Raw genomic sequence first — 10,801 nt, forward strand, 5'->3', positions numbered from 1 at the left:
GATGTGGTGGTAGAACGCCATAGAGTGAAGCCTAGGTTCCCCGGAAAGTAGAAATGACCATAAGTTTCATACTGGTTGCAATTATTCGTTTTATACGATTGAAAGACTGTTGTATTTATTTTGTAGCTTATGCTTCTGGCGTTGAATTCCAAGGCCCTAACACTTCGACCTGGTGGAGCAATGCCTCGGAGTTAAGTCTAGGATGCCCGAAACGTCGAAATGATCGTTACTTTCACACGGGTTGCAATTATTCATGCTATACGATTGAAGAACTGTTGCATTTTTATTGTATTTTCTGCTTCAGTATTTGGATTCTAAGGTCCTAGCTATTCGATCTGGTGGGGCAACGTCCAAGAGTGAAGCCTAGGTTGCCCGGAACGTAGTTATGACCATATCTTTCAGACTGGTCGCAATTATTCCTGTTATGAGATGGAACAACTGTTGTATTTATAATGTATTTTATGCTTCTGGCGTTGACTTCTAAGGCCCTAGCTATTCGATCTGGTGGAGCAACGGCCTAGAGTGAAGCCTAGGTTGCCCGGAACGTAGAAATGACCATAACTTTCACACTGGTTGCCATTATTCGTTTTATACGATGGAAAAGCTGTTGCATTTATATAGTATTTTATGCTTATGGCGTCGACTTCTTGGGCCCCAACTATTCCATCTGGTGGATCAACGCCCTATGGTGAAGCCTAGGTTGCCCGGGACGTAGAAATGACCATAACTTTCACACTGGAAACAATTATTCGTTTTATACATGGAAAAGCTCTCCTATTTATTTTGTATGTTATGCTTCGGGCGTTGACTTCTAAGGCCCTCACTATTCGATCTGTTGGAGCAGAACTCTAGAGTGAAGCCTCGGTTGCCCGGAACGTAGAAATGACCATTACTTTCACACTGGTTGCAATTATTCGTTTTATACGATGGAAAAGCTGTTGTATGTATATCGTATTTTATGCTGCTGGCGTTGACTTCTTAGGCCCTAACTATTCCATCTGGTGGAGCAACGCCCTGGAGTGAAGCCTAGGTTGCCCGGAACGTGGAAATGACCACAACTTTCACACTGGTAGCAATTATTCGTTTTATACATGGAAAAACTGTTCTATTTATTTTGTATTTTATGCTTCTGGCGTTGACTTCTAAGGCCCTACCTATTCGATCTGGCGGAGCAACACCCTACAGTGAAGCCTAGGTTGCTCGGAACGTAGAAATGACCATTACCTTCACACTGTTTGCAATAATTCATTTTATACGATGGCAAAGCTGTTGTATTTATATTGTATTTTATGCTTCTGGCGTTGACTTCTAAGGCCCTAACTATTCCATCTGGTGGAACAACGCCCTGGAGTGAAGCCTAGGTTGCCCGGAACGTGGAAATGACCATAACTTTCACACTGGTAGCAATTATTCGTTTTATACATGGAAAAACTGTTCTATTTATTTTGTATTTTATGCTTCTGGCGCTGACTTCTAAGGCCCTACCTACTCGATCTGGCGGAGCAACACCCTACAGTGAAGCCTAGGTTGCTCGGAACGTAGAAATGACCATTACCTTCACACTGTTTGCAATAATTCATTTTATACGATGGCAAAGCAGTTGTATTTATATTGTATTTTATGCTTCTGGCGTTGACTTCTAAGGCCTTATCTCTTCGATTTGGTGGAGCAACGCCTCAGAGTTAAGCCTAGGTTGCCCGGAACGTAGAAATGACCATTACTTTCACAATGTATGCAATTATTCATTTTATACGGTGGAAAAACTGTTGTACTTATATTGCATTTTATTCTTCTGGCGTTGACTTCTTAGGCCCTAACTATTCGATCTGGTGGATCAACGCCCTAGAGTGAAGCCTAGGTTGCCCGGAACGTAGAAATGACCATTACTTTCACACTGGTTGCAATTATTCCTGTTATACGATGGAAGGACTGTTGTATTTTTACTGTATCTTATGCGTCTGGAGTAGTTTTCTAGGGCCCTAGCTATTCGACCTGGTGGTGCAACGCCCTAGTGCGAATCCTAGGTTGCATGGAACGTAGAAATGCCCATTACTTTCACACTGGTTGCAATTATACCTGTTATACGATGGAACAACTGTTGTATTTTTATTATATTTTACGCTTCTGGCGCTGACGTCTAAGTGCCTAGCTATTCGATCTGGTGGAGCAACACCCTAGAGCGAAACCTAGGTTGCCCGGAACGTAGAAATGACCATTACATTCACACTGGTTGCATTATTCGCTTTATGCAATGGAAAAACTGTTCTATTTATATTATATTTTATGCTTCTGGCGTTGAATTCTATGTCCCTAACTATTCGATATGGTGGAACAACGCCCTAGAGTGAAACCTGGGTTGCCCTGATCGTAGAAATGACCATCACTTTCACACTGGTTGCAATTATTCGCTTAATACGATGGAAAAACTGTTGTATTTATATTGTATTTTATGCTTCTGGCGTTGACTTCTTAGGCCCTAACTATTCGATCTGGTCGAGCAACGCCCTAGAGTGAAGCCTAGGTTACCCGGAACGTAGAAATGACCAGTACTTTCACACTGGCTGCAATTATTCCTGTTATACTATGGAAAGATTGTTGTATTTTTATTGTGTTTTTTGCTTCACGGGGTTGACTTCTCATGCGCTAACTATTCGATCTGGTGCAGCAACGCCCTAGAGTGAAGCATAGGTTACACGGAACGTAGAAATGACCAGTACTTTCACACTGGATGCAATTATTCCTGTTATACCGTGGAAGGACTGTTGTATTTTTATACTATTTTATGCTTCTGGCGTTGACTTCTTAGGCCCTAACTATTCGATCTCGTGGCACAAAGCGCTAAAGTGAAGCCTTGGTTGCACGGAACGTAGAAATGACCATAACTTTCACACTGGTTGCAATTATTCGCTTTATGCGATTGAAAAACTGTTATATTTATGTTGTATTTTATGCTACTGGAGTTGACTTCTTAGGTCCTAACTATTCGATCTGGTGGAGCAACGCCCTAGAGTGAAGTCTAGGTTGCCCGGAACGTAGAAATGACCGTTACTTTCACACTGGTTGCAATTTTTCCTGTTATACGATGGAAAAACTGCTGTACTTTTATTGTATTTTATGTGTCTGGCCTTGACTTCTAAGGTCCTAGCTATTCGATCTCGTGGGGCAACGTCCAAGAGTGAAGCGTATGTTGCCCGAAGCGTGGAAATGACCATTACTTTCACACTGCTTGCAATTATTCTTTTTATACGATGGAAAAACTGTTGTATTTTTACTGTATTATATGCGTCTGGAGTTGTTTTCTAATGCCCAAACTATTCGACCTGGTGGTGCAACGGCCTAGTGCGAAGCCTAGGTTGCACGGAACGTAGAAATGCCCATTACTTTAACACTGGTTGCAATTATTCCTGTTATACGATGGAAAGACTGTTGTATTTTTATTGTATTTTATGCTTCTGGCGTTGAATTCTAAGTCCCTAACTATTCGATCTCGTGGAGCAACGCCCTATAGTGAAGCCTAGTTTGCGCGGAACGTAGAAATGGCCAGTACTTTCACACTGGTTGCAGTTATTCCTGTTATACGACGAAAAAATGTTGCACTTTTATTGTATTTTATGTTTCTGGTGTTGACTTCCAAGGTCCTAGCTACTCGATCTCGTGGGGCAACGTCCGAGAGTGAAGCGTATGTTGCCCGAAACGTAGAAATGACCATTACTTTCACGATGGTTGCAATTATTCCTGTTATACGATGGAACAACTGTTGTATTTTTATTATATTTTATGCTTCTGGCGCTGACGTCTTAGTCCCTAGCTATTCGATCGGGTGGAGCAACACCCTAGAGGGAAGCCTAGGTTGCCCGGAACGTAGAAATGCCCATTACTTTAACACTGGCTGCAATTATTCCTGTTATACGATGGAAAAACTGTTGTATTTTTACTGTATTATATGCGTCTGGAGTTGCTTTCTAAAGCCGCAACTATTCGTCCTGGTGGTGCAACGCCCTAGCGCGAAGCCTAGGTTGCACGGAACGTAGAAATGCCCATTACATTCACACTGGTTGTAATTATTCCTGTTATACGATGGAACAACTGATGTATTTTTATTGTATTTTATGCTTCTGGCGCTGACCTCTTAGTCCCTAGCTATTCGATCGGTTGGAGCAACGCCCTAGAGTGAAGACTAGGTCGCCCGGAACGTACAAATGACCATACCTTTCACTCTGGTTGCAATAATTCCTGTTATACGATGGAAAAGCTGTTGTACTTTTATTGTATTTTATGCTTTGGGCGTTGACTTCTAAGGCCCTAGCTATTCGGTTTGGTGGAGCAACGCCCAAGAGTGAAGCCTAGGGTGCCCGAAACGTAGAAATGGCCAGTACTTTCACACTGGTTGCAGTAATTCCTGTTATACGACGGAAAAACTGTTTGCATTTTTATTGTACTTTATGCTTCTGTCGTTGACTTCTAAGGCCCTACCTATTCGATCTGGCGGAGCAACACCCTACAGTGAAGCCTAGGTTGCTCGGAACGTAGAAATGACCATTACCTTCACACTGTTTGCAATAATTCATTTTATACGATGGCAAAGCAGTTGTATTTATATTGTATTTTATGCTTCTGGCGTTGACTTCTAAGGCCTTATCTCTTCGATTTGGTGGAGCAACGCCTCAGAGTTAAGCCTAGGTTGCCCGGAACGTAGAAATGACCATTACTTTCACAATGTATGCAATTATTTATTTTATACGGTGGAAAAACTGTTGTACTTATATTGCATTTTATTCTTCTGGCGTTGACTTCTTAGGCCCTAACTATTCGATCTGGTGGATCAACGCCCTAGAGTGAAGCCTGCGATGCCAGGAACGTAGAAATGATTATTACCTTCACGCTAGTTGCAATTATTCCTGTTACAAGATGAAAAAACTTTTGTATTTTTATTGTATTTTATGCTTCTGGCGCTGACTTCTAAGGTGCGAGCTACTCGATCTCGTGGGGCAACGTCCAAGAGTGAAGCCTATGTTGCCCGGAACGTAGAAATGACCATAACTTTCACACTGGTTGCAATTATTCGTTTTATACGATGGAAAAGCTGTTGTATTTATATCGTATTTTATGCTGCTGGCGTTGACTTCTTAGGCCCTAACTATTCCATCTGGTGGAGCAACGCCCTAGGGTGAAGCCTAGGTTGCCCGGAACGTAGAAATGACCATCACCTTCACGCTGGTTGCAATTATTCCTGTTATACGATGGAAAAACTGTTGCATCTTTATTGTATTTTATGCTTCTGCCGTTGAATTCTTAGGCCCCAACTATTCGATCTGGTGGAGCAACGTCCTAGAGTGAAGCCTAGGTTGCCCGGAACGTACAAATGATCATAACATTCACACTGGTTACCATTATTCGTTTTATACGATGGAAAAGCTGTTGTATTTATATCGTATTTTATGCTTCTGGCGCTGACTTCTTAGACCCTAACTATTCAATCTGGTGGAACAACGCCCTAGGGTGAAGCCTAGGATGCCGGGAACGTAGAAATGACCATAACTTTCACACTGGTTGCAATTATTCGTTTTATACGATGGAAAAGCTGTAGTATTTATATCGTATTTTATGCTTCTGGCGTTGACTTCATAGGCCCTAACTATTCCATCTGGTGGAACAACGCCCTGGAGTGAAGCCTAGGTTGCCCGGAACGTGGAAATGACCACAACTTTCACACTGGTAGCAATTATTCGTTTTATACATGGAAAAACTGTTCTATTTATTTTGTATTTTATGCTTCTGGCGTTGACTTCTTAGGCCCTAACTATTCCAGCTGGTGGAACAACGCACTAGGGTGAAGCCTAGGTTGCCCGGAACGTAGAAATGACCATAACTTTCACACAGGTTGCAATTATTCGTTTTATGCGATTGAATGACTGTTGTATTTATTTTGTAGTTTATGCTTCTGGCGTTGAATTCCAAGGCCCAAACACTTCGACCTGGTGGAGCAATGCCTCAGAGTTAAGTCTAGGATGCCCGAAACGTCGATGTGATCATTAATTTCTCACTGGTTGCAACTACTCATGCTTATACGATGGAAAAACTGTTGCATTTTTATTGTTTTTTCTGCTTCTGGCTTTGACTTCTAAGGTCCTAGCTATTCGATCAGGTGAGGCAACGTCCAAGAGGGAAGCCTATGTTGCCCGGAACGTAGAAATGACCATAACTTTCACACTGGGTGCAATTATTCGTTTTATACGATGGAAAAGCTATTGTATTTATATTGTATTTTATGCTTCTGGCGTTGACTTCTTAGGCCCTAGCTATTCGATCTTGTGGAGCAATGCCTCAGAGTTAAGCCTAGGATGCCCGAAACGTCGAAATGGTCATTACTTTCGCACTGGTTGCAATTATCCCTGTTATACGATGGTAAAACTGTTGTATTTTTATTGTATTGTATGCTTCTGCCGTTGAATTCTTAGGCCCCAACTATTCGATCTGGTGGAGCAACGTCCTAGAGTGAAGCCTAGGTTGCCCGGAACGTACAAATGATCATAACATTCACACTGGTTACCATTATTCGTTTTATACGATGGAAAAGCTGTTGTATTTATATCGTATTTTATGCTTCTGGCGCTGACATCTTAGACCCTAACTATTCAATCTGGTGGAACAACGCCCTAGGGTGAAGCCTAGGTTGCCGGGAACGTAGAAATGACCATAACTTTCACACTGGTTGCAATTATTCGTTTTATACGATGGAAAAGCTGTAGTATTTATATCGTATTTTATGCTTCTGGCGTTGACTTCATAGGCCCTAACTATTCCATCTGGTGGAACAACGCCCTGGAGTGAAGCCTAGGTTGCCCGGAACGTGGAAATGACCACAACTTTCACACTGGTAGCAATTATTCGTTTTATACATGGAAAAACTGTTCTATTTATTTTGTATTTTATGCTTCTGGCGTTGACTTCTTAGGCCCTAACTATTCCATCTGGTGGAACAACGCACTAGGGTGAAGCCTAGGTTGCCCGGAACGTAGAAATGACCATAACTTTCACACTGGTAGCAATTATTCGTTTTATACATGTAAGAACTGTTCTATTTATTTTGTACTTTATGATTCTGGCGTTGACTTCTAAGGCCCCAACTATTCGATCTGGTGGTACAACGCCCTACAGTGAAGCCTAGGTTGTCCGGAACGTAGATATGACCATAACTTTCACACAGGTTGCAATTATTCGTTTTATACGATTGAATGACTGTTGTATTTATTTTGTAGTTTATGCTTCTGGCGTTGAATTCCAAGGCCCAAACACTTCGACCTGGTGGAGCAATGCCTCAGAGTTAAGTCTAGGATGCCCGAAACGTCGATGTGATCATTAATTTCTCACTGGTTGCAACTACTCATGCTTATACGATGGAAAAACTGTTGCATTTTTATTGTTTTTTCTGCTTCTGGCTTTGACTTCTAAGGTCCTAGCTATTCGATCAGGTGAGGCAACGTCCAAGAGGGAAGCCTATGTTGCCCGGAACGTAGAAATGACCATAACTTTCACACTGGGTGCAATTATTCGTTTTATACGATGGAAAAGCTATTGTATTTATATTGTATTTTATGCTTCTGGCGTTGACTTCTTAGGCCCTAGCTATTCGATCTTGTGGAGCAATGCCTCAGAGTTAAGCCTAGGATGCCCGAAACGTCGAAATGGTCATTACTTTCGCTCTGGTTGCAATTATCCCTGTTATACGATAGTAAAACTGTTGTATTTTTATTGTATTGTATGCTTCTGCCGTTGAATTCTTAGGCCCCAACTATTCGATCTGGTGGAGCAACGTCCTAGAGTGAAGCCTAGGTTGCCCGGAACGTACAAATGATCATAACATTCACACTGGTTACCATTATTCGTTTTATACGATGGAAAAGCTGTTGTATTTATATCGTATTTTATGCTTCTGGCGCTGACTTCTTAGACCCTAACTATTCAATCTGGTGGAACAACGCCCTAGGGTGAAGCCTAGGTTGCCGGGAACGTAGAAATGACCATAACTTTCACACTGGTTGCAATTATTCGTTTTATACGATGGAAAAGCTGTAGTATTTATATCGTATTTTATGCTTCTGGCGTTGACTTCATAGGCCCTAACTATTCCATCTGGTGGAACAACGCCCTGGAGTGAAGCCTAGGTTGCCCGGAACGTGGAAATGACCACAACTTTCACACTGGTAGCAATTATTCGTTTTATACATGGAAAAACTGTTCTATTTATTTTGTATTTTATGCTTCTGGCGTTGACTTCTTAGGCCCTAACTATTCCATCTGGTGGAACAACGCACTAGGGTGAAGCCTAGGTTGCCCGGAACGTAGAAATGACCATAACTTTCACACTGGTTGCCATTATTCGTTTTATACGATGGAAAATCTGTTGTATCTATATCTTATTTTATGCTTCTGGCGTTGACATCTTAGGCCCTAACTATTCCATCTGGTGGAACAACGCACTAGGGTGAAGCCTAGGCTGCCCGGAACGTAGAAATGACCATAACTTTCACACTGGTAGCAATTATTCGTTTTATACATGTAAGAACTGTTCTATTTATTTTGTATTTTATGCTTCTGGCGTTGACTTCTAAGGCCCTAACTATTCGACCTGGTGGTACAACGCCCTAGAGTGAAGCTTAGGCTGCCCGGAACGTAGAAATGACCATCACTTTCACACTGGTTGCAATTATTCCTGTTATACGATGGAAAAACTCTTTTATATTTATCGTATTTTTAGCTTCGGGCGTTGACTTCTATGGCCCTACCTATTCGATATGGTGGAGCAACACCCTACAGAGAAGCCTAGGTTGTCCGGAACGTAGATATGACCATAACCTTCACACAGGTTGCAATTATTCGTTTTATACGATTGAATGACTGTTGTATTTATTTTGTAGTTTATGCTTCTGGCGTTGAATTCCAAGGCCCTAACACTTCGACCTGGTGGGGCAATGCCTCAGAGTTAAGTTTAGGATGCCCGAAACGTCGAAATGATCATTAATTTCTCACTGGTTGCACCTACTCATGCTATACGATGGAAAAACTGTTGCATCTTTATTGTTTTTTCTGCTTCTGGCTTTGACTTCTAAGGTCCTAGCTATTCGATCAGGTGAGGCAACGTCCAAGAGGGAAGCCTATGTTGCCCGGAACGTAGAAATGACCATAACTTTCACACTGGGTGGAATTATTCGTTTTATACGATGGAAAAGCTATTGTATTTATATTGTATTTTATGCCTCTGGCGTTGACTTCTTAGGCCCTAGCTATTCGATCTTGTGGAGCAATGCCTCAGAGTTAAGCCTAGGATGCCCGAAACGTCGAAATGGTCATTACTTACGCACTGGTTGCAATTATCCCTGTTATACGATGGTAAAACTGTTGTATTTTTATTGTATTGTATGCTTTAGGCGATGACTTCTAAGGCCCTAACTATTCGATCTGGTGTAGCAACGCACTAGGGTGAAGCCTAGGTTGCCCGGAACGTGGAAATGACCATAACTTTCACACTGTTTGCCATTATTCGTTTTATACGATGGAAAAGCTGTTGTATTTATATCATATTTTATGCTTCTGGCGTTGACTTCTTAGGTCCCAACCTTTCCATCTGGTGGAACGGCGCCCTCGGGTGAAGCCTAGGTTGCCCGGAACGTATAAATGACCATAACTTTCACACAGGAAGCAATTATTCGTTTTATACATGGAAAAGCTGTTGTATTTATATTGTATTTTATGCCTCGAGCGTTGACTTCTAAGGCCCTAGCTATTCGATCTGGTGGAGCAACGGCCTAGAGTGAATCCCAGGTTGCCCGGAACGTAGAAATGACCATAACTTTCACACTGGTTGCCATTATTCGTTTTATACGGTGGAAAATCTGTTGTATCTACATCTTATTTTATGCTTCTGGCGTTGACATCTTAGGCCCCAACTATTCCAACTGGTGGAACAACGCCCTATGGTGAAGCCTAGGTTGCTCGGAACGTAGAAATGATCATCACTTTCACACTGGAAACAATTATTCGTTTTATACATGGAACAGCTGTTCTATTTATTTTGTATTTTATGCTTCGGGCGTTGACTTCTAAGGCCCTAACTATTCGATCGGGTGGAGCAACGGCCTAGAGTGAAGCCTAGGTTGCCCGGAACGTAGAAATGACCATAACCTTCACACAGGTTGCAATTATTCGTTTTATACGATGGAAAATCTGTTGTATCTATATCGTATTTTATGCTTCTGGCGTTGATTTCTTAGGCCCGAACTATTCGATCTGGTGCAACAACGTCCTAGAGCGAAGCCTAGGTTGCCTGGAACGTAGAAATGACCATCACTTTCACACGGGTTGCAATTATTCCTGTTATAGGATGGAAAGACTGTTGTATTTTTATTGTATTTAATACTTCAGGCGTTGACTTCTGTGGCCGTAGCTATTCGATGTGGTGGTAGAACGCCATAGAGTGAAGCCTAGGTTGCCCGGAAAGTAGAAATGACCATAAGTTTCATACTGGTTGCAATTATTCGTTTTATACGATGGAAAAACTGTTGTATTTATATTGTATTTTATGCTTCTGGCGTTCACTTCTTAGGCCCTAACTATTCGATCTGGTGGAACAACGCCCTAGGGTGAAGCCTAGGTTGCCCGGAACGTAGAGAAGACCATAACTTTCTCATTGTTTGCAATTATTCCTTTTATACGATCGAATAGCTGTTGTATTTATATCATATTTTATGCTTCTGGCGTTGACTTCTAAGGCACTAACCATTCGATCTGGTGGAGCAACGCC

Source organism: Calliopsis andreniformis, unplaced genomic scaffold (assembly GCF_051401765.1).
Source record: "Calliopsis andreniformis isolate RMS-2024a unplaced genomic scaffold, iyCalAndr_principal scaffold0017, whole genome shotgun sequence".
Lineage (NCBI taxonomy): Eukaryota > Metazoa > Arthropoda > Insecta > Hymenoptera > Andrenidae > Calliopsis > Calliopsis andreniformis.